We start from the raw sequence: 24,714 nt of genomic DNA on the forward strand, positions 1-24,714 counted from the left end.
GAGGCTACTGACAGCTGTCAGTACCCAGAACCACAGCCTAAGCTCCCCACTGACAGGTGGCTGAGCTTCTTTAGGGGCAACTGTGGGGTTCTGGCACCCTTCTTGCTGTCTAGAGTGGGGGGCTACCACCTTCTGTGGCAGACACCCTCCTTCCACTCTCCCTTCTGTCAGTGTAGGGGCAACACCCTGCATCTGGATAGCTGCCTGACTACTCAGGACTTCTTTGGGGTCAGGTGAGGCCTCACCAGTGCCAACTCTGGGCTCCCCCTACTAGGGCAGAATGCCTTTGGCTCCCTGGAACTCTGTTTAAGAGTGGCCCACCCTTCCTTTTCTTCTTTCCTTTTCTTGGGGACCCCTGTCTCCTAACTGTAGGGACTGACTCCCCAGGACTTTTGGGTTGGGGGGGCGCCCTGGGCGACCGCCCCATCTGGGACCAGACTCACCTCTGGGAGGTCATTTCCCAGGATACAATCTAGGGGGAGGTCAGCACTGACTACCACCCTAAACCAGTCAAGGATACCCTCCCTCTCTATGGGCATAAGGCTACAGGTTTGGAGGTGACCTCCCCTGTGGCTATCCTGACTTTCCTGGTCTCTTCTGGGACATACATGTCTGGGGTCACTAACCGGTCACTTCCTATAGTGTGACTGGCACAGGTGTCTCTCAGGCCAGTGGTAGGGATCCCAGTCACCTGAATGGGGTGGAAGTGCCTACTCCCACCCTCAGGGATCTCTGGCTTACCATCTGGTCCTGTCTCCCAGCTCAATGCTAGGAGGACTTCATCATCTGAGGAGTCCTCCTCCATGGCTACACTGGACAGCCCAGTGCTAACCACCTTCTTTAGACAGGCTGTATCTCCTCTGAAGTGACCTGTCTGCTGACAGTCAAAGCAAGCCTTACTGTCCAAGAGCTTTTTATCCCTGGGTCTCCCTGTCCCTGCTTGTCAGAGTGGGAGTGGGACTTACTCTCCTCCTTCTTAGGGTTCTGGGGTACAGAGGGAGTCTATGTGGTGGGCTTACCACCTCCCTCCTTAGGTTTTTGGGGACCTGACGCCCCCTTCTTGGAGTCTCCCCCCTGGGACTTGACAACCACCCTGGTTCTCAACCACTCATCAGCTGCATCCCCTAGCTCTCTACGGTTGGTCAGCTTAGAGTCTACTAGATGCTGGCGTAACCTTTTTTTGGGTACAATTGGTCAAGATGTGCTCTCTCATGATCAGATTGTATAATCCCTCATAAGTATTTACTTTGTTACCATGAATCCAGCCCTCTAGTGCCTTAAGTGAGGTGTCTACAAAGTCAACCCAAGACTGGGTATTGACCTTCTGGGTGTCCCTGAACTTCATCCTATACTGCTCTGGGGTCAGACCAAACTTTTTAGTTAAGCATCTCTTCATACTGGGGTATGAATCTGCCTCCTCCCCCATCAAGATGAGGAGCCTATCCCTCCTAGAGTTGGGGACCAACTCCCAAAAGAAGTGAACCCCAGTACTGAGGCCTACCCCTTCTCATTTGGAGTGCCCTTTCAAAAGCCTCCAACCATTTGTCTATGTCACCCCCCTCTACATAGGCAGGAACCACCTCCTTGGGTAATCTGGGGCAAAATCCCCCACCCATGGACACCTCAGCTTCTCTGTCGCTGCCAATATCTCTTTTCTCTTTCTTTGCCCACTTTTTCTTTTCTAGGGCCAGATTTTCTGCCTCCAAAGCTATAAATGCTGGCTGGGCCTCCAGCTCTTTTTCCCTGAGGGACAGGTTCTCTCCTCCTGAAGGGACCCTCTCCCCCCAACTAGCTTTGGGTATGACCCTAGTGACTGTGTGTAGTGAGGACCGGTCTTCCTCATCCTCACTTAGGCTCAGATGCCCTCCCTCCCCTGAGTGGTTGGAGATAGCATCCTCCCCTACTTCTTCCTCCTCTGAGCCTACCTCTTGGGCCTCAGCCCATGCTGTCAGGGATTTGATCAGGACATGCTTCCGGAGGTCAGTGGTTACTGGCAACCCTCTTTCAGTACACAACCACCTAAGCTGGACTACTGTCAGTGTGGGTAGGCTAGCCAGATCAAGCTCTATGGTTCCCTAGTTTTGTGTCAACAAAAACTTTTTGCAAAATTTGGAAACAAGAATTTAGAAAAATCACAAAAATTCAATAATTGAAATTAATCCAAATTAAAAATTAAAAACAATATTTGCACTAGGACAGTTTAATGGATTTTTATTTGTTTTACTAAAAACTGTAATGTGATACTAAACACAAGTACAGGATCCCACCGCTGCCACCAAAAATGTTGGAAAATGGGTAATTGGTAAGGGCAGGAAAGTACCTACACTTAGCAATAGGCCACCAACCTCCCAGTTGCCAGAGTCCAGTTAGGTCTCAGTAAATTAAACCCAGCTCAACCCTTGGTAGCTTGGCAACGAGCGACAAGGCTTAACTTTGGAGACAGAGTGTAAAGCATTCAAATATCACAAAACAGTAATTATATAAAACACAGGAAACAGTTTAAAAATCCAAAACCAATGCATACAAATAGATTATATTTTTATCTTTAAAATGACATAAAAACAAATAAAATCGGATAAGGGGAACCGGAGATATGCATTTTTAAAGAATTATTGTTTTTTAGCACCTAGAAACAAAAAGTGCCAATCGGGTCATCTGGTTGCACCTCGACCGGGGCAAAGTCAAAGTTTAAGGCCGACCGCGATGGAGCCCGGCTCGGCTACAGGCTGCGGGAGGCCTCTGTCAAAAGTTTACCTTCGCACTTAGTCGTTTTTCGGAAGATTTTCTTCAGCTGGACGAACCTGCCAGTCCAATCCGACCTCCTGGAACTCTTCTCCGGATATGGGTCGCGGGAATCCTCGGTGGAGATTTTTACCTTCGGACATAGTCATTTTTTCGAGGTGAAAATCCTTCGACCGGGGTAAACCTGGATCTTGATCTGACGTCCTTGGAGCCCTCCTCGGATACGCTGGCTGGGAGGTCCCGGTCAACTTTGTACGTTCGGACTTAGTCTCTTTTTTGGAGATTTTCTTCAGCGGGACGAACCTGCAAATCAGGCCGGGTCGCGGTGGAGGCAAGCCGGCTAGAGTTGCTGCGGCGGGTCGGTCCCTCTATGGAGCTTTTTTTCAAAAGTTCTCCAAACTTCTCCAAACTGCTGGGTCTTCTCCCAGATGTTCTTTTAAGGTTCTTTTGGGGTCCACAGGTCACCCCAAGGTTCCAGAAGCTCTGAGATGATCCTTGGGAGTGTGAACTACAACTCCCAGAATGCACCTGGCGCAAACTCCTTTTTGGCCACTGGACAGTGGTCAGCTGGTCGGTTTCTTCAGGAGTTGGTGCAGGGCACTCTGGTTAGCAATTTTTCATCTGTAGCAAACAGGGAGTCCCTCCTTGAACCAGTTGGAGCCCGTCAAAGTCCTTCTTGTGGTGAAGCCCAAGTGTGCAGCTGGTGCAGTCCTTAAGAGTGCAGGTTCCAGGTGCAGGCCAGGGGTCCAGCAGGGCAGTCCTTCTTCTTCTGTAGTTCTTCCTGGTAGGGATGTGGTAGGGAACTGAGGTGTGGGTACAGGTCTGCCAGTTTTATCCTTGCTCCTGGGTGAAAAGCAGGGGGTCCTGGTTCTCCAATCAGGTGCTGGGTCCTCCCCCCTGTGATGACCACTTCCTGGGAAGTGTGGCAAAAATCAATCCCAGGAGGCAACATTCCTCAAAAATCCATCATGGCTGAATTTTTTTGGGGAGGTTACAACTGGCTGAGCCCACCCACTGGTGTGGCTAAAAATCATAAACACACCCCTCTCCTGACCTCTCCTAATCTAATCAAGGGGGCACCTAGTTGTCTGGGTTGCAGGATGTGGGGGTGTTGCTGGGTTGCTCCAAATGTCCTTCTCTGCCTTTGAAGACCAGTTTGGCAGCCCTGCCCCTTCCAGCCTCGCCATCTGCTGAGAGGAGATTCCCTCCCACAGGCACATCTCTTTGTGTGAAGCCAGGCCACTTCAAACCTCATCAAAGCAGCCTGGCCAGGCTGCCAGAGGCTGGCCAATCAGAGCACAGCAGCAAAAACATTGCAGGGCTGAAATTGCCAACTTTTCAGGTAAAGTTTAAAACTCTTTATCTGAACAAGTCATATTAAATCCCACAACTGAAAGTTGTGGGATTTATTATAACAATTAATTTGATACCAAACTCTTGGTATCCATTACTTAAGGGGGCTTTTAAAATTAAAATAAAGTCTCCCCATTCTAGCCTATGGAGGCCATTCACCACAATGAGGGAAAAACGAATTTGGCTGTTTTTACCTCACCAGGGCTTATAAAACTATTTTTATAAGGTCCCTGTTTATAGTTACATGGCACCCAGCCCTAGGGGCACATAGGGCACACCTTAGGGGAGACTTGTATGTAAAAATAAGGTAGTTTAAGACTTTGGAACTACTTTTAATCCAAAAGTCGAATTTGCATATAACTTTAATTTAAAAGCAGCCAGCAAGGCAGGCCTTCCTTTAAAATGACACTGGGCACCTCAGCAGTATACCTATGGCTGCACTACCTATGCTGTGGTACCTAAACCTACATGCCCTACCATATACTAGGGACTTATAGGTAGGTCAACTTGGGCAATTATAATTAGCCTAATTTGCATATTTATTTTACACAGAGCACAGGCCCTGCCTCACCATCTGCTGAGGGGAGATTCCCTCCCACAGGCAGCAGTACCCAGGGCACCATCAGAGTCAGGAAAACACCAGCAAAAAGTGGAAAATGGGGGCAAAAAGTTAGGGGGCCTCTGCAATCAGCCCTGTTTTCTCACAACTCATATCCCCTTGTCCCACTTTACAGGTCAGGCAGCCGCCATTTCAGGTGGCCACATGGCATTAATTTTAAATGCGTCACACCTATCTAGGCCTTGCATACACACAGTGACAGGCACATTGCGGATTGACAAATGAGTGCAATAAATTATTTTTTTCATACCTCAGTGTTGGCCGACTCTGTGCTCGCTGTTCTCGTCCATAAGGCATGTTCCCTGGGGCAGGTGAGGAGATGGCGTCTTCCTCCGGTGTACAGACCGCTGGTGGTCCTTGCGACAATGGAAGAGAGACATGTAATAGTCACCTACAGTCTTGATCGTGCCACAATCCAGGAACTGTTTGCCCAGTTGGAGCCAGACCTGATTTCATCAATCCGCCATCCCACAGGAATCCCCCCTCTCGTGCAGGTCCTGTCAGTACTCCATTTCCTGGCAAGTGGGTCTTTTCAAACAACAGTGGCCATTGCATCAGGAATGTCCCAGCCTATGTTCTCAAACGTGTTGTCCAGAGTGTTGTCTGCCCTGCTGAAACACATGCGCAGCTACATCGTTTTCCCTCAGGTGGAGGATTTGCCCACAGTGAAAGTTGACTTCTATGCCCTGAGACATATCCCCAACTTCATAGGTGCCATTGATGGGACACCTGTAGCCTTGGTACCCCCCAGCAGGAGTGAACAGGTGTACAGAAACATGAAGAGCTACAATTCAATGAATGTGCAGATGGTGTGTTTGGCCGACCAGTACATCTCCCATGTGAACGCCAAGTTTCCAGGCTCTGTGCATGACGCTTATATTGTGAGGAATAGCAGCATCCCTTATGTGATGGGGAAACTCCAGAGGCACCGTGTGTGGCTAATAGGTGAGGACAAGGACCCTATACCGTGTGAATGATTGTCTGGGTCTGGGGTTGTCCCTAAGGGTTAGTGTGTGTCCAACAGTTGTCCCTCGACATTTGCAGGTGACTCTGGTTACCCCAACCTGTCATGGCTACTGACCCCAATGAGGAATCCCAGGACAAGGGCAGAGGACCGCTACATTGAGGCACATGGGCGAACTAGGAGAGTGATCGAAAGGACCTTCGGCCTCCTGAAGGACAGGTTCTGGTGCCTCCATATGACAGGTGGTTCTCTCTACTACTCACCAAAGAAGGTGTGCCAGTTCGTTGTGGCCTGCTGTATGCTGCACAACCTGGCTTTGCGACAACAGGTGCCTTTTCTGCAGGAGGATGGTCCAGAAGGAGGTCTTGTGGCAGCTGTGGAGCCTGTGGCCAGTGAAGAAGAGGAGGCAGAAGAAGAGGATATCGACAACAGAAACAACGTGATCCAGCAATACTTCCAGTGAGACACAGGTAAGAAGACATCACTGCCTCCCACATCTCATACAATTGTTAGGCCTATCATATGTCTGTCACTTTCACCCAGTGTATGGACCCTGACGTGTCACTTTGCCTTTCCATTTCACAGATGTGGGTCCCACTGTGTGACCTCTGCTATATTACCTCATGGACTAGAGATGTGTGACATAGGTATGTTGACAATACAATGGACATTGCTATTTTCCTTAGTTGTAGCAAATACATATTTGTGAAAGCACAGACTGACTCCAGATTGTTTTGTGATTCAAGGGTGTTTATTTAAGTGCAAAATAGTGGAGGGGGTTGTAAAATGGTCAGGGGTGATGGTGGAGGAATGTCAATGGCAGAGTCCAGTTATTAGTCTCACAGGTGCATTGTCCAAAGGGGCATAGGAAGTGGAGCTAGGGCAGTTTAAGGATGGACAAGGTGACGAAGTGGGATAGAAGGATGACATTCAGGGTGGTCTCATTTCTTGGCGTGGGTCTTGGCATTGTTCTCGGCCTTTGTCCTGGATCTCAGGAACTGTTTGCGGCGTGGTTCTCCATCTGCAGGGGGTGGGTTGCTGGTGTTGTGGTCCTGTGGCGGTGCATCCTGTCCACTAACGCCGGCGGAGGTGGTGGGCTGTTTATCATCCAGGCTAGTGTCAGGGGCCCCTTGTTGTGCCACAGTGTCCCTCCTCATGTTCACAAGGTCCTTCAGCACCCCTACAATGGTGACCAGTGTGGTGTTGATGGACTTGAGTTCCTCCCTTATCCCCAAATACTGTTCCTCCTGCAGCCGCTGGGTCTCCTGAAAGTTGGCCATTACCGTTGCCATCGTCTCCTGGGAATGATGGTACGCTCCCATGATGTTGGAGAGGGCCTCGTGGAGAGTGGGTTCCCTGGGCCTGTCCTCCCCCTGTCGCACAGCAGTCCTCCCAGTTCCCCTGTTTTCCTGTGCCTCTGTCCCCTGAACCGTGTGCCCACTGACACTGCACCCAGGTCCCTGATTTTCTTGGGGTGGTGGGTTTGCCCGGGTTCCCTGTAGTGGTGGACACACTGCTGCTTGATGTGTCCTGGGGGCAGAGGGATGGGCCCGCTGGGTGGGTGCTGTGCTGGTGTTTCCTGTGGGGAGAGGCTCTGTGGTAGCATGTGCCAGTGTGTGGGGAACTGACTGTCCCGAGGTCCCAGATGGGCCGGGCTGGTCATCTTGATCCAGATGGACAGAGCTGCTGTCATCACTGTGGGCCTCTTCTGTTGGGGGGGTGGACATGTCTGGAACCTCCTGTCCGGTGACGTTGGGCAGGGGTCCTGCAGGGGTGTAAAGGCATGATTATTGCATCTGTGTGTGCCATTGTGTGCAATGGGTGGGTGAGCCTGTACCCCAGTGCTTACATTCTTGTCTAGGACCCTGTGTGATATTTGGATTGGGGATCTGTGTGGGTATCTGTAGTGGACATGCTTTGGTGATGGGTGTCCATGCTTTGGTGTTGCATGCAGGGCTTGGTGTTGGGATGGGTGGTTTGTGATAGTGGGACATATGTGAGGTGTTAGAGTGATGGGGGTGAGGGTGGGGGTATGTGATAGCATGCAGGTAGGGTGGGGGATGTAATAGTTAAGATTTGCCTTACCAGAGTCCATTCCTCCAGCTACTCCTGCGAGGCCCTCAGGATGCAGTATTGCCAAGACCTGCTCCTCCCATGTTGTTAGTTGTGGGGGAGGAGGTGGGGGTCCGCCGCCAGTCCTCTGAACTGCAATATGGTGTCTTGAGACCACGGAATGCACCTTCCCCCGTAGGTCGTTCCACCTCTTCCAGATGTCATCCGTGTTCTTGGATGCTGTCCCACTGCGTTGACCCTGTCCACGATTCTGCGCCATAGCTCTATCTTCCTAGCTATGGAGGTGTGCTGCACCTGTGAACCGAATAGCTGTGGCTCTACCCAGACGATTTCCTCCACCATGACCCTGAGCTACTCCTCAGAGAACCTGGGGTGTCTTTGCGGTGCCATGGTGTGGTGTGGGTGATGTGTGAGGTAGTGTGTGTTGTGATGTGTGAGGGGATGTATTTGTGTGTGTTGTGTGAGGTGCGTGGATGTTGTGTGAGTGATGGTGTTGTGTGCCTGTGGATGCTAGTTTGTTGATGGTGGTGTCTCTGTGCTTCGTTCTCAATTTTTGGTAGTAGGGGTTTGTGGGTGATGTGGGTGTGTACTTTTTATTGGTTTGGGTGTGTAGGAGTGGTGAGTGTATGTGTATCAGGTGTGTGTATTTCGATTTGTCCAATGTGGTTGTGTTTTGTAAGCATGTGTACCGCCAATGGAATACCGCAGTTGAAATACCGCTGTGTGGATTCATGGGTCGTGATAGTGTGGGCGTATTCCTGTTGGCGTGACGGTGGAGGTTTTGTTATCACCAGTTTATCATTGACCTTTGGTGTGGCGGACTTGTGTAGGTGTCTAGATTTTGGCGGATTCCGGCCTGTGGGTCATAATAGCTGTAGCGGATTTCCACAGCCGCAGCGGTGTGTTGGCGGTCTTCTACACGGCGGTAAGCGGGATTTACAGCCAATGTTGTAATGAGGGCCATAATCTCAGAAATAGAGAAACCTTAAAGGCTCCTGACAAATATACTGATACATGTCTCTCTCATTCCTTTCAGGACACGCCGAATAGACAGAGCGGGCCTGTCAGAGCAACGTGCTGAGTACGTTAAACAGAAGAAAGACTCACAGCGCCCACAACAAAAGCCAGGTTTTAAAGAGTAGAAGGTGGCAGCGATTTCAATAAAACATACCAGCAAACTTGGGAACATTACTGAGGAACAAGACATGGTCAAGGACCCAGCTGGACTGCTCGGCAGAAGTCACAATATGTCACCAGAGTCTAAAAGGTCATCTGGATGTGACAGCAACTAATGGCTTTCTTGTAGTTGAGACTGAGGACAGGCGTGTTCTCCCATCCGACAGGGTTTATGATTTAAAAATCCAGAGGCGTACATAAAGCGTATTATTAGTGTAATTTTTTGGGAATAGCTTAATTGTGATATCCTATTAGCAGAAAAAGACTGGCCACCCGAACATGTCCGCACGCTCCCACATGGAGAAGATGTCATTTTGCTTTTTTCCCCAGATCTTGTTACAGATGTGGTTAAAGAAGCCTACGCTGTTAACCGGGCTTTGGCACAGACAACCGCTCTCTACCACAACCACGTAGGGTAGGATAAAGATTCCCCCTATCATGTAAAACCTATCAGATCTACACCTCAGCCCCAAAATTCTGTTAAACATGAGGCTAAAGCTCCAGTGAGAGAGATCCTCACTCAGCTCGTATCACAGGCAGAAATAGAGCCCTGTTTTCCTGCAATGAATAACTTGTTATTCCTCGTTGGAAAACCAAACCATTCATACAGAATAGTCTTAGAATACAGACCCCTAAACAATTACACACGCACATACGTGATACAAAATGCACACAGCATGACACTCATTAACAATATAGTGCATAAAAAATACAGAACAATCTTGGATATATCCATAATTTTGGTTCTGCCAAAACATAGCGCATGAAAGTTGGGACTTGAGTGCATTCTCATTTGGCTCACAAAAATACTTTAGTCACTTGCCCCGGGGCTATAAGAACAGCCCAGGGTTGTTCATAACCCTTGTAACATCAATATTGCATGATAGTGATCCTGAGGCGGTGTCCTATGTGGATGATGATTATCTCACAGATGACGACGTCAACATTCATCTTTCCAGGGTCGATCAGATTGTCTTAGGTTTTGCCGCCCTAGGCTGCAAACTCAATTTTAGGAAATCTAAAATAGCCTTTCTTAGTGTATTGTTCCTGGGATATCAGATGAAGGCCAGAGCCTGGCCCTGCACTTTCTAGAAAAATGCGCTCAATTTCAACCACCAAACACGATCAAGAAACTGCAGTCATTACTTGGTTTCTTTAACTTTGGCAGAACATACATTCCAGATTATGCACAACACATAAAACCACTCTATGATTTAATTTACCCCGATTTCTCAAGCAGACTCTGGACAGTTGAACACATGCGAAACCTTAGAGGGTTGCAGCAAGACATGCTAGAAGCAAAACACTTACACATGTGACAAAAAAAAAAATTGGTCATCAGAATAATTGCTGTTGCCATCAGGTTCACCTAAGTCACCTTTAATGAGGGTGACACGGTACCCATAGCATACGAAATCATATTTGTACTCAAATGCAGAACAAAGTTTAGCACCCACAGAAAAGATTCTGATTGCTGCACAGATGTCTGACATTAAGGAGAGGCCGCTTGCCCAAGGGAAACACATTATTATCGTTACCCTTGTGCCGGCCTTTGAGGCTGTCACCAAAGTAAGCGTTCCTAATGCTAAAGCATTACATCCAAGCTGGAGTCAATGGGCAACCTCCCTGATCTCCACTGATGTTGATTAAATGTTTGACCCAAAACTTCAAACACAAGAATTTCCCCAATATGAACAGGAGTACCCCACACCTACTAACATCTTGCCACATGACAGATACCAAACTCATTTACACTGATAGTTCAGCACAACCAGCTGTAGGTACAAAACATCAATACTCAGCTGCTTGCGCAGCTGTCAGCGGAGTGATGAAGGATGGTGTATTCCACCCTAAACATACCTACACACAGACCCTGGGGGACTGCACCGCTCAGTTGGCTGAGCTTAAAGCCCTTATACTGGCACTGGAACATTTAAATCCAGAAAAGCTCACATTGATTGTGTGTGATTTGTATTACTGTGTCCAGTCCTACAACGATTATCTCAATCATTGGTGGTTGAACAGGTTTAGATGCTCAAAGGTGACCACCATAAAACATGGAACCCTGGGGGGGAGGGTAGCTGACCTAAAGGATAAGCTACCAGATGCTCATGTAGTACATACAGTGGGCCATCAATGTGTAGGAGTACACGTTGTAGGAACACTTTGGCTGATTAAGCTGCAAAATCCACAGTAGCTATGGCTTCTGTTGCTGCAGTGACTCAGACGAGATTGGATAATGAGATTCAGGCTGCCGTGGAAGCTTTCTGCTGAGGGCTAGCCTCTTCTAAAAGCATACCCTACAACATTTTCCTACTATATCAGTCCAAGGAATGTTGCCTTTATGACAATTCCTGGGGTGGGAGATCCAGTGATCCCCAACCAAGATCAGATATTTGATCTCATCAAAGCAGCACATGAGGGTGTCGCATCTGCTCATGCTGGTGTGGCGGCCACAATATCATTCTTACAGAAACATTTCTGGTGGCCGGGTCTAAACAAACAGACCAAGCAATGTGTCCCTTGCTGTGACATTCGCCTGCAAATAAAGGGATCCAACATCAAACACCCACCGCACATCCCTCTTAGTGTCCAATAGGCCACTACAATGTGGGTACCTGGACCATTGTGGTCCCTTAAAACCTGATGGTGCATACAAATACATCTTAGTCGCTGTTGATTCTTGTTCTACATTCCTGTGGGTATGGCCACAGTGGTTGGCTGATGCTCAAACTGTTACAAAAGTCTTGCTGATCTTTATTGGTACATGTGTGGTTGCAGCATTCCACTCGGACCAGGGCCCTGCTTTTGCCACTGGTGCATTCAAGAATACCATGAGGATGATAGGTGCTGAACTCCATTACTCTTCCCCATATCATCCAGAGGGATATTCTGTTGTGGAAAGGAGGAGGAATAGTGACCTAAAGCAGTCCTTAACAGCAAGAGTATTAGGTTCAGGCTGCAGTTGGCTTCATCCCCTATATAGGATCCAGAGAGCATGGAATAATCTGCCAGGACAGTCCTTGGGGGGGGTTTCACTCCTTATGAGGTCCTCTTTGGGATGCCTATGTATGTCCCAGATGTAGATGGCCCTAGTATGGTGGCAGCAGACACACCTTTTGACATAAATTAACGTGCACTGTCTTACAGGAGCTTCAACAATTTTGTGATGACAATTCATCCGCCAGTGCAGCCACCTTAGGAATAAGGGATGTTCCAACAACATTGACAGGCTGGACTCCTAAAGTTGGGGATTTGGATCATGAGAAGATTGCTGTGAAGAAGGAATTTGGTCCATCTTACAGTGCACCGGTTAAAGTCCTGGGAATTCACGGTACCAGAGCTGTCATTCTACCACTGCTGCCAGGTTCCGTAGGGAACAGATGCATCTCCATTTACAACATCAAATTGAACTATGTGGCTGATCCTGCACAGTAGACCCCCTGGTCCCAAGGGTAGTTCCCGGTCCCTTCAAATTATCCAACAGGATATGCCTCTTCAAAGAAGAAACAACAATGCTACTGAATATGTACGGCCATGTACAATGATGCTATAAATGCCTCCTCGAGCATGAGGAGGGTGGAGAATGAGCTTCTACCAATTCCTGTTACCACTTCACTGACAAGAACTGTCCAAGATGTGGTTGTCTATTACTCCAATGCAACACAAACTGATGAGACATTGACTACTATGAACCTTCACATGAAGTGGATCCATCCACCAACTTAGCACCGGCTCCTGTGTTTGCACAGACTGCTACTGGTTATTTAATTGACCAAGATGACTTTTCTACAACTTCATCTACATCTGCAGCTGAAACTGTTTCAAAGACACGTAAGCTGTACATATAACTTAAAAATAACTATTTGGTCTATCCATGACTTTATCTATAGATACTACTGACATTGCTTGCCTTTCTGTTATGAATTGGTTTTGTGACTGTTTTCTTTCTCTTGATAAATGGTCATTATCTTCCTGGGTGCTTTTCTGCTGAGCCAGTGGATGAAGTTCTAACACCATATCTCTCCTCACATAAGGGCTGAAGAGACTTGTCCCTCATGAACATTTCAGCAGTACCAATTTAGGATGGGATTGTTTGGGATAAAGTTCCATTTGATATATATGGGCCTACTGCGGTTATCCAAATTTCTTATGTATTTAACATTTCAATGACTGATGTAATCACACCTGGTGTTGTTTCTAATGACTTGGATGTTAAAACGGTTGATTCAATGCTGTCTGAACTGCAGGATTATACTGTATTTTAAAGTGAAGATGTGTATATGAACACAACAAATTATGGGGAAATGTTCTGTTATCATCATTGGAGACATTACTTTCTACACCGAGCAACTAGACATAGAGCAGTATTTAGTTACACACTATGGGAACATTGATCAACTCCACCTGTAGGGAGCCCCAAAGTATATGTAGACAAATTTGCATAGCCTTCTGGGCATGACACTACAAATGCATAGTTATATTATTTTAAATTACCACCTTCTAAAATGCAGAACATTTTGCTAACCAACACCAAATTTATCTATTCAGATGCCTTTGTTTCCTGGCTTGCTGTTGAAGTTTAGGAATACTGGAAGAGCATTATAGATGCGAAAAGTGTATGGGAAACACAAGATTGGCAAAGTCAGGGTAGGGAGGCTTTGTTTAGCGCAAGCCTTATTCCTGTACAAATGATGTTTTAAATGACACAGTTCAACAAATGCCCTGTCTACGGTTAGCAAAAATAAAAGAAATGAACGCGCCCAGTTTCCCCACACCAGCCAAATTCACCAATTGGGAAACATTCCTAAATGTCACAGAGGAAGAACTAAATGCTTGGGTTCAGAATGATACCTTTAATTCCACACTTTCAAGTCACAGTGGGTGGTTATTGTGGTCTTTGGACCCAAATGAGTGTCAGGCACGTTTTGTTAATTCCTCAGGGGGTATCAAGGTCAGCCAGCCAGAACCTCGCTATGTCTCGGATCAACAGTCTGGTATAGTTACTATGTACAGTGTGGGAAAACTGTGCCAACAATGGTTACGCACTAACACCTTAGCAGCAGTTAAAGAACATCTTAGTCTCCTGTCAGAGGAAGTAGACATGCAGGATGTCTTGCTAGGTCCAAGAAAACCCCACTCTAAATGATCCCCTGGTGCCATATTCAATGACATATCTCAGCTTTTTCATATGAAAGCAGCTGCACATTTAGGGCAGATAGATAAGGAAAATATGAAAATGCTTTAGCTGTTGTCGATAATGGCATGAACACTCTCTCCAATAGAATATATACTCTTAATAATATTGCGTCTTCTGCAATTGACATATTGAGAATGACATGTCCCTTTTACAACATGGGCAAAATCAGATGTGCTCCATCATGCAGTTGGGTTGCACAATGCAGATTCTGAAAAATGGCCGCGTCCATTGGAAATACATCAACAGTAGTGAATTGTTTGCTGCTTTTAATTTTTCCTCGGAGCATTACATAATGGCTAAAAAGGAAGCAAGTTACACCAAGCTTAACACTGAAAAATTAGAAAAGCTGCATTTCACTGTAGCGTAGGCACCATCAACAGTATGGTTAGTACATGGGGTTATAAATCTGCCAATTTCACAAAATGTTTGAAACATTTTGCTGTGGACAAATATGAGAGGCTAGGAGATATCTATTTAAGGAAGAGTGGGAGTTGCCTTTTGAGTTCAAATGTCTGAACAGTGAAAGAGAGGTCTTTCTGAGCAGAATCAATGATTTGTAAGCAAGTGTCGCAAAGCAAACTTTGCATGCTTTCTGAAGGGTGCTCCTGTCACTTTGATTTGTCCAGCATTTCACATATTTTTGAATGGAAGTTATCTGGTTCTGAACGATCAGAGTTGCTGCAGAATGAGACCAGGAACTGCCTACGCAATTTAGGATTCTCAAGTTATAACTTGCTGTGGATATGTTTTATTCCCACCCACAAAAGAGATAAGAGCAGCAGAAATGTGGCCTCACATTGATACTGTTGTGTAGCCATTTAAGGTATAGCTTCATGCACGTTATTTTAACACACTAGACCGCTGTGCACTTTAACCTAGATATATTTTATTCAGCTTCATCTTATTATTGTTACAATAACCATTTTTATGGTCTTGTTTTATTTTCCATTTATCTAACTGTTTTTGCCTAGGCCAGCACTCTGTTCTCAAACAAGACATTCTTGATCACTCTGTGCTTCTTCCAAGGCTACAGCATGGTACATTGCCAGTGAATGTGGTAGAAGTTTAATCTCCAACATTCGTAGAAAACACACATCCTTACGTAGGGACATTTTCTCAGAACATCAGCTGTGTAGTTATAAAAACACTTCCTTGTCCCTTACACATTAGAGGGAGATTCCAGCCAGGGAACCACAACTGTATGCTGATTGATGAATGCTTCGCTACAGATGCTAATGCAGACCGCAGGCCTTTGCTCAGGTATGGGGGTTGATGTCATCCCAGGGGAACCTGAAGGGCAGAATTAGAGCTTAACATGCTGGGCTATATCATAGCCTAGGCAGGATCTAGTCTATTCCCCATAGTGACAATATGATAGCGTTGTTTTTATGCTACACTCCTCTCGTCACAATTTTAATACTGTCATGTTGTGTCGTCCTAGTTATTGCAGCCTATGCTTTGCTATCTAAGATCCAGTTGTTTTATTAAACTCATTATTGAAACATATACTGCTTCTGTTTGACACTTATATATGTGACTGAATTGTAAATGAGAGAAACGGATGAGACCTGAGTGACCATGACTTCCCTGAGAAGCCAAGTGTGTCATGCACTCGGCTGCCCAGTCATCCCTATCCTTGGGTAGAGATGAGGCACTGCTAGGTAGCCGGAGCAAAACTCGGATTGGAGCGACAGGTGTCACCCGCAGTGGGTTAGACTTAGACCCTCATTTGGACCTCGATGGTCTTTTCGCAAGACTGCCGAGGTACCGCCGCGCTGAAGACCGCCAGTGCAGGTGGTTTTCCACACAGCGTATTATGACTGCTGGCAACCCTCTGCCTTTTTCCGTACGGAGAGCGGCCAGCAGCCATACTGGTGGTTGGCGGTGAGGAGGGCGCTGCTCCACCTCCATCGCCACGCCATTAGAACACCGCCCACCGAATCACATCCCATGATTCAGCGTGGCCGTGTTCTGGTGACGACGGGTAGCTGGCGGCGGAGCAGCCCCTATGGATCCCGTTCCCTCCTGGAGGATAACCGGACCAGGTAAGGTGATCATCCGTTAGGGGAGGGGGTGTGGGGGTGTTGTGTGTTGTGGGCGTGCATGGGGGTGTGCGTGCGAGTGTGTAGAGGGGGTGTGTGAGTGCGTGTAAGCATGCGGGGGTGTTGTGTGTATGGAAAATGTGTGCCTGCATGTCTGCGTGTATGTCTGTGTGTATGTGTGCGTGTATGTGTGCATGTATGTGTAGTTGTGTGAGTGTGGGGGGTGTGTGTGTCAATGTTTGGGGGGTGTGGGGAGGGGGTCCTGCCACCTTTGAGGGGTTGTAGGGGGGTCGTGGATTTGGGGGGAGGACTCTGGGGAGGGAGAGGGGGTGGGACCCCTATCAGTGCCAGGGAACGTATTCCCTGGCACTGATAGTGCCTACCACCATGGATTTTGTGGCGGTACAGAACCCCACGAAATCCATGGTGGTACGTGGGGTCGTGATACCGCTGGCGGTGTAGTGACGGCCCCTGAGCTGGAGACCAAAGTCTCCAGCCCAGCGGTCGTTACTACCCTGACGGTCGGAGTGGAGAAGTGGCGGTTTTGCATGGCAGTCACCGCCATGCTTGTAATTCAATTTTTTTATCGCCCGCCTGTTTGCAGTATTACCGCCACTTCTCCACCGACCGCCAGGGTTGTATTGAGGGCCTTAGTCTCTCACATCGCGGGCGATTATGCCGCTCAAAATCCAGTAGTCTCATTAGAATAAAGAGAGACTATGCAACAATACTACTAATGTTAATTTTGACAAACTGAGCAGACTAAAGGTGGTACTGTTCCAAAAACAAGTGGTGTTGACATCGGCCAAGGAGACGTACACTCTCCAGGTAGCGAAATCATCAGCCGAGATACAATCCTTATTAAAAAACAAATTCCCCCAAGCAGTTTGGAAAGCTGGTCCGCAAAATATTCAACGCCTCGAGCATTGCAGGGATTGTAGACTTTTTAAAGGCTGTTGGGTCTAGATTTGAGTCCACCTTCCAGACCATCTTCAGAGTCATTCTTCCTGGTATACATTCACTCTTTTTTAGTGTGTTTGGCGGATTTCCTATAAATTTGGTGCTGATTGGTGGAATACTGCTACTACTATTCCTAATAGGCAGTGGTTGTGCTTTCTCAGCTAAGCGGAGTGATTGAGCTACCACCAGTTGTGTAGTGACCGCATAATGCAGTACTTTGCCACTCTGTTGCTGGAAGAATTAGAGCACGATTAGTCATTGTTATTCCGACCAGTCACCTAGTGTGTGAAACCAGTCTTTCATTGAACCTGATGCCTCTCTGAGTGTATCCCATTGGTGTATCTTGCTATACAGCCAGTGCCTCCTGTGAACAAGGAACTGTTAATGTTCCCCCTGAGGGTTCATCATGGTGGTGCTGAATGAGACTGAGGTTGACTTGCGAGGCCAATGATGAGACACCGCTTGTGAACTACTTGGCTCCAACGACATCTGGCACTATGGATGGTGCTACCTATGCGGGTGATCCTGCCACTGAGACTTCTGCACACTTCCGCTCTATGGATTCTTCTGCCAATCCTGTGATCGATCTGACATCTGCCGATGTGGAGTCCTTCCTAGACGCACTCCCATTTGATGACTTCAGAGACCTTCTACATAATCATACTTGTGAAATGAATTCGACCACAGGCTTTTTCAAAAGTATAAAATGTGTTACCAAGTTGCCTCATTAATTCGATTTGCATTTTGCCTGCCTTGCTTGTCTTAGTTGACATTATGGCCCTCATTACAACCCTGGTGGTCGAAGATAAAGTGGCAGTAAGACCGCAAACAGGCTGGCGGACAAAAAAATTGGATCACGACCCCGGCGGAAACCGCCATCATAGACAGCCACTTTAACACTCCGACCGCCGGGCGGTAGTAACAAACACAGCGGCGGTCACCGCCAACAGACAGGTGGAAGACAATGTACCGCCCACTGTATTATGACAGGCCAATCCACCAGCTTTTCCGGGGCGGTACCAACGACATCAAAAGCACAACGGAAACAGTACACTGAAAGGGAACCACTCACCTTTCGACACTCAACAAAGAACCAGGACGCCATGGAGCCCGAACTGCAGGTCCTCCCCATGCTGGTGTATCTCCTAATACACCAGGAATTTGAAAGAAGGTGGCGGTGACGACGACGGTGAGTACTGCACCTAGCACACAGGAAAGGGGGGGAGAAAAAAGAGAGTGACACACACGCAACACACAATACCCCCACCCACAACACCATACACACAAATACATGCATCAGCATTGCATATTTACCCCGTAACCCTCTGGAAGAACGCAAGGACAAAAGTAATGGAGTCAAATCTTTCATATATGAGAAATAGGCAGATAAATTAAAAGTTTTAAAAAAACAGGATATACAAATATTTACAATATGTACAGAAGGCAGCACACTGTCATTTGCAAATGTCCATGGCCCAGTGGGCAAAAAAATAATGGGCGAATCCCACACTTGACTCCTGCCTCAAACCGGAGAGAACACTGCAGGGGAATCAGGTCAAAAGCACACAGGCACCTCAGGGGGAAGGGGAGGGGGGAACCTCAGCCAGAGGAAGGTGGTACTTCGCCACTGCTCCTCGATGGGCAACATGCCCACTGCTTGGTCCTGGGGAGTGCAAAGCCACAGTCTCTCAAGTGGGTGATTTGCCCACTGCTTGGTCCTGGGGAGTGCAAAGCCACAGTCTCTCAAGTGGGTGGGTTGCCCACTGCTTGCTCCTGGGGAGTGCAAAGCCACAGTCTCTCTAGCGGGTGCTTTGCCCACTGCTTGGTCCTGGGGAGTGCATAGCCACAGTCTCTCTAGTGGGTGCTTTACCCACTGCTTGGTCCTGGGGAGTGCAAGGCCACAGTCTCTCAAGTCTCTCAAGTGGGTGGTTTGCCCACTGCTTGGTCCTGGGGAGTGCAAAGCCACAGTCTCTCAAGTGGGTGGTTTGCCCACTGCTTGGTCCTGGGGAGTGCAACGCCAGTCTCTCTAGTGGGTGCTTTGCCCACTGCTTGGTCTTGGGGAGTGCAAAGCCACAGTCTCTCAAGTCTCTCACGTGGGTGGTTTGCCAACTGCTTTGTCCTGGGGAGTGCAAGGCCACAGTCTCTCAAGTAGATGGCTTCTCCACTGGTTCCGGAGGGGGCCTTGTGCCCAGTGTGCTTCATCCTGCCAAGGACAGGGGGACTGGATGCATTTCTCCACTAGTTCTGGAGGGGGCTTTGTGCCCAGTGATGCTGCATCTGGGGTGTGGCAGTTCACATTCCCTCACCTGGGTGCCTGAGGCACGAGATGTGCATGGAACAGGTAGCATGATACTCCATGGCAGCGGAGCCACACTCCATCCTGGGGCGACTTAGGCTGAAAACTGCTGGCAGTGCCAGTGCTGGTGGTGGTGCCTCAAGTGGTGGGTGCAGGGTCCAGAACTTCTCCTGCAGCCTCAGAAGGCTGCCCACTGGGGATGATGCTGGTGACTGTCGTTGTGGCAGCGGCGGTGCAGGGGGCGGTGCAGATGGCGGGGCAGGTGGCGGTGCAAATGGCGGGGCAGGTGGCGGTGCAGGTGGCGGTCATTGCGGCGGTGCTCACCGTGGTACAGGTTTCTGGCCTGTCAGGACAAATGGTGGTCACCAGTCCCTCAGCTGGAGGCTCCGAGCCCTGAAGTGACTTTCCCTTGCCTTTGTGTCCCTTCCCCACCTTGGTAGACGTTGCTGGGACCTTGGCACTGTCCTCTTTGGTTTTGGATGAGGCCTTGCTGGGTGGGTGGTGCGTCTTGTCCATGCTGCATGACGGCCCCTTCTTAACCTTGGCAGGTGGCGGAATCTGGTGGTCTTTATGATCTGTATGTGGCACACTGCCAGTCCTGAGGGGTGCCCCCTTCGATCCTCTCAGACTTGCAGGGACCACAGCGGACGCCGACTTGGTGGCTGAGGTGCTGGCCTGGGATCTAGACATCCTGGCCCCAGGGGAAGGGGGGGAGGTGTAGGGAAGAGGTCAGCGTTAGCCAGGAAAGGTTTTTTTAACACACTGGGACAGGAAGATAGGAAGATGGAGGGGGTGTGGGAGTGAAGGAAGAGGTAGTGGTTGTAGGAGGTGTATGTCTGCTGAGTTTGGATGAAGGTGCATGGACTGGCGGCTGTTGACAGGTGGATGGCTGTTGAGTGGGTGTGTGCCTTCGTTTGTGTACTTTGGGAGGAGGGCTCACAGACACACTGCAAGAGGACACGGGACGTGTGCATGGTTGTTGGGGTGGTGATTTCTCATGAGGGGTGTGTTGTGATGGGCGTGCTGGTGATGGAGGCAGCGGCTGATGATGTAGTGCATGCAGGTGTGAGTGGAGACGCTACTGGGAGGGAGGTGGACGAAGAGGAGGAGGGGGACACAGCGGAGGAAGTGGATGTTGGTATGTGTGCATGGGTATGGTGCTTGTGTGAGTGCCTGTGTGATGATGTGTGGTGCTTATATTTTCCTTAGCCACTTTTGTGTGTTGATGTGTGTGCATGTTGGTCTGAAGGTGGGCTTGGGATAGGGTGAGGTAGAGGGGATTGGGGCTGGGTAGTGGAAGTTGGAGGGGGGAGGCTGGACACAGGGACAATGGCTGCCATCAGTGCTGAGGCCAGAGCCTGAAATGCTCTCTGTTGGGCCGCCACACCAGAATGAATGCCCTTCAGGTATGCATGTGTTTGTTGCAAATGCCTCTTGACACCGTGGATGGCATTCAGAGTGGTTGACTGCCCAACAGTGATGTATCTCAGGAGGTCAATAGCCTCCTCACTGAGGGCAGCAGGGCTGACTGGGGCAGGGCCTGGGGTGCCTGGGGCGAAGGAGATGCCTACCCTCCTGGGCGAGCGGGCACGGAAAACACGCTGAGGGGCTGCTGGGAGGGTGGTGCTGGTGGGGGGGTGGCGGCTGTACCTGTTGTTGGGGTGGGCACAGAGGTGTCCGCCACTGCCAGGGAGCTTCCATCTGAGGAGGAGTCGCTATCACTGGTATTCCCTGCTGTCCCCATCATGGAACTCCTCTCGCCCTCCGTCCCACTGGTGCCTTCACCCTTTGTGGATTCGCCCTCATGGGCCATGTGGGATGCAGCTCCCTCCGTCGCCGGTGCCACGGCTCCTCTGCCAGATGATGCTAATGCACATAAGGACAGGGTGACAAAACAAGAAGGGGGGATAGACAGAGGATACACATGGTCAATGCCAGCAACACCACTACCGTTGGCGTACACAACACACACTGAGCTGCCCTATGCACTAGGTCATGCTCACCCACTCACTAAGGTAGTCACCAGCCCATGGGGTGCAATGCCTAATGCCAGCATCTGCACACATGACACCCACAGGACCCTGCCCAGTATTAGTTGGCCACTTGTACCATAGGGGTAGGGGTTCTTCAGAGCCTGCATAACAAGGGACCTACCCTGCCATGATCGCCCTGGCATAGGGGTACCAACAGCCCACATCCCCCACCCAGCTAGTTCCTAAAGCGCGCAAAGTCAGCTTTCTGAAACGGTACTCACCCCCTTGTGGCTGCTGTGATGCCCTCAATCGCCCATCCAACTCCCTTCCATGTTGAGAGGCCAGCCCCAGCTGGGCCTCCGCCGTCTTCTTGGTCCAACGGCACAGGTCCTCCCATCTCTTGCGGCAGTGGGTGCTCCTCCTGTGATAGACCCCCAGGGTCCGCACCTCCTTGGCGATGGCACGCCAAATACCGTTCTTCTGGTGGGCGCTGATCTAGAGGGAAAAGACAGAGGAAATTGTAATCACTCATCCGTCCGGACTGTCATACTCATAGCCCACCAGTTCCCACCCATGCCCTGACGCACATACAGTGACCACCTCTCATGCAGCATTCAGGCCAGGATGCCTTAGCACCCCCCAACATGTGGGTTGCATCCACACCACTCCAAACAGGGATTGCCCACACATCATGCTCACAGTTTACTCACCTGTTTGTCTGGAGGACCGTAGAGTAATGTGTACTGGGAGAAGACCCCATCCACCAGTTTCCCCAACTCCTCCGCAGTGAAGGCAGGGGCCCTTTCCCCAGACATTCTAGCCATTGTCGCTTCCAGACTCAGGTCACAGCAGCACTTGCAGTGAAGGTCCTCTCCTGTTGATGGTCAGGTAGCAAGTGAGTGAATAGCTAGAAAATGGCGGTGACGTCCGCGGTGGTGTGTACCGTCACCGCCGGCGTACATCGCGATTGGCTCTTGGGACCCATAGGGCCCAATGATAACCAATGCGTAGTCGTACGGTGGTCAACGACTGCCTACCGTGACGCAGCACAATACCAGCGCACTTACCTCATTTCCCATTGTCCCTCCTCACAGGTCAGGCAGCTGCCATTTCAGGGGGGCACATTGCATGGCACCTAACTGCGTCACAGCACATATTGGCACCTATACTGACTATCAAATTCAAACACTCCTCCTGTGACATTAATTCTAACACAGTTGTGCTATCCATGTGGAAATATGACCTTCTGCTCACCGTTCTCCTCCATAGGCTACAACCTCTGAGGCACATGATGAGATGGCGGCATCCTCTGGTGTACAGACCCCTGGTGGACCTGTCGACAATGGAGGACAGACACATTATCATCACATACAGACTTGATCGTGCCACAATCCAAGAACTGTGTGCCCAATTGGAGCCAGACCCCATGTCAGCTATCCGCCAGCCCACAGGAATACACCCTCTAGTGCAGGTCCTGTCAGTGCTCCATTTCCTGGCAAGTGGCTCCTTTCAAACAAAAGTGGCCATAGCATCAGGGACATCTCAGCCAATGTTCTCCAACGTGTTGACCAGAGTGTTGTCTGCTGAAACACATGCGCAGCTACATCGTCTTCCCCCAGATGGAGGATTTGGCCACAGTGAAAGCGACTTCTTTGCCCTGGAACATATCCCCAACATCATTGGTGGTGCCATTGATGGTATACATGTGGCATTTGTTCCCCCCCCGCAAAAATGAACAGGTGTACAGGAATAGAAAAAGCTATCATTCGATGAATGTGCAAATGGTGTGTTTGGCGGACCAGAACATCGCCCATGTGAATGCCAAATATCCTGGCTCAGTGCATGACGCCTATATCCTGAGGAATAGCAGTATCCCTTATGTGATGGGCCAACTCCAGAGGCACCGGGTGTGGCTAATAGGTGAGCCCAAGGTCCCCACACAGTATAAGTAGGTGTTTGGGCATGGGGTTGTCCTTAATGGTTAGTGTATGTCTAACAGTTGTCCCTCGATATTTTCAGGTGACTCTGGTTACCCCAACCTCTCATGGCTACTGACCCCAGTGAGGAATCCCAGTACAAGGGCAGAGGAACGTTACAATGAGGCACATGGACGAACAAGGAGGATTATTGAGAGGACCTTCAGCCTCCTGGGCAAGGGGCTGGGGTGATGGTGGAGGAATGTCCATGGTAGAGTCCGGTCTCTTGGTATCACAGGTGCATTGTCCAATGGGGCATAGGAAGTGGAGCAATGGCAGTTCAAGTTGGACAGGGTGACATAGTGGGACAGAAGGGTGACAATCAGGAGGGTCTTATTTCCTGGCGGGGGTCTTGGCAATGTTCTCTGTCTTCTGCCTGGGTCACAGGGACCGTTTGTGGGGTGGTTCTCCTTCTGCAGGATGTGGGGTGCTGGTGGCCTGTTGGTCCTGTGGCGGTGCCTCCTGTCCACTAGCGCCGGCAGAGGTGGAAGGCTGTTCCTCAGTTTGGCTAGTGTCAGGGGCCCTTTGTTGTGCCACTGCCTCCCTCATGGTCTTGCCCATGTCAGCCAGCACCCCTGCTATGGTGACCAGGATGGTGTAGATTTTTGCGAGGTCCTCCCTGATCCCCAGGTACTGTCCCTCCTGCAGCCGCTGGGTCTCCTGTAACTTGGCCAGTACTGTGCCCATGGTCTCCTGGGAATGGTGGTATGCTCCCATGATGTTGGAGAGTGCCTCGTGGAGGGTCGGTTCCCTGGACCTGTCCTCCCCCTGTCGCACAGCAGTCCTCCCAGCTTCCCTGTTGTCCTGTGCCTCTGTCCCCTGAACCGTGTGCCCACTACCACCGACCCGAGGTCGCTGTTCGTCCTGTGTTTGTGGGATTGCCTGGGGTCCCTGTAGTGGTGGACACACTGCTGATTGACGTGTCCTGGGGACAGTGGCATGGGCCCGCTGGGTGGGTGCTGTGCTGGTGTTTCCTGAGGGGGAGGGTCTCTGGTGGATTGGGACTGTGGCAGGGGAACCGACTGTCCAGAAGTCCCTGATGGGCCAGGTTGGTCATCGTGATCCAGGCGTGCAGAGCTGCTCTCATCACTGTGGGCCTCTTCTGGGGGGGAATGGATGTTGGTGGCACCTCCTCTCCGGTGACGTTGGGTAGGGGTCCTGTAGGGATGCAAATGCATTGTTATTGTATCTGTGTGTGCCATCTTGGGCAATGGGTGTTTTTCACTGTATAATTGTGCTTTCCCTGTCGCCTTGGCCTTGTGTGATTGCTGATTGTGTGGGCTGGGTGATTCTATCTACTGGGCATGCTGTGGTGATGGGTGTCCATGCATGGCTGTGAT

This window comes from Pleurodeles waltl, chromosome 8 (assembly GCF_031143425.1).
Source record: "Pleurodeles waltl isolate 20211129_DDA chromosome 8, aPleWal1.hap1.20221129, whole genome shotgun sequence".
Taxonomy (NCBI): Eukaryota; Metazoa; Chordata; class Amphibia; order Caudata; family Salamandridae; genus Pleurodeles; species Pleurodeles waltl.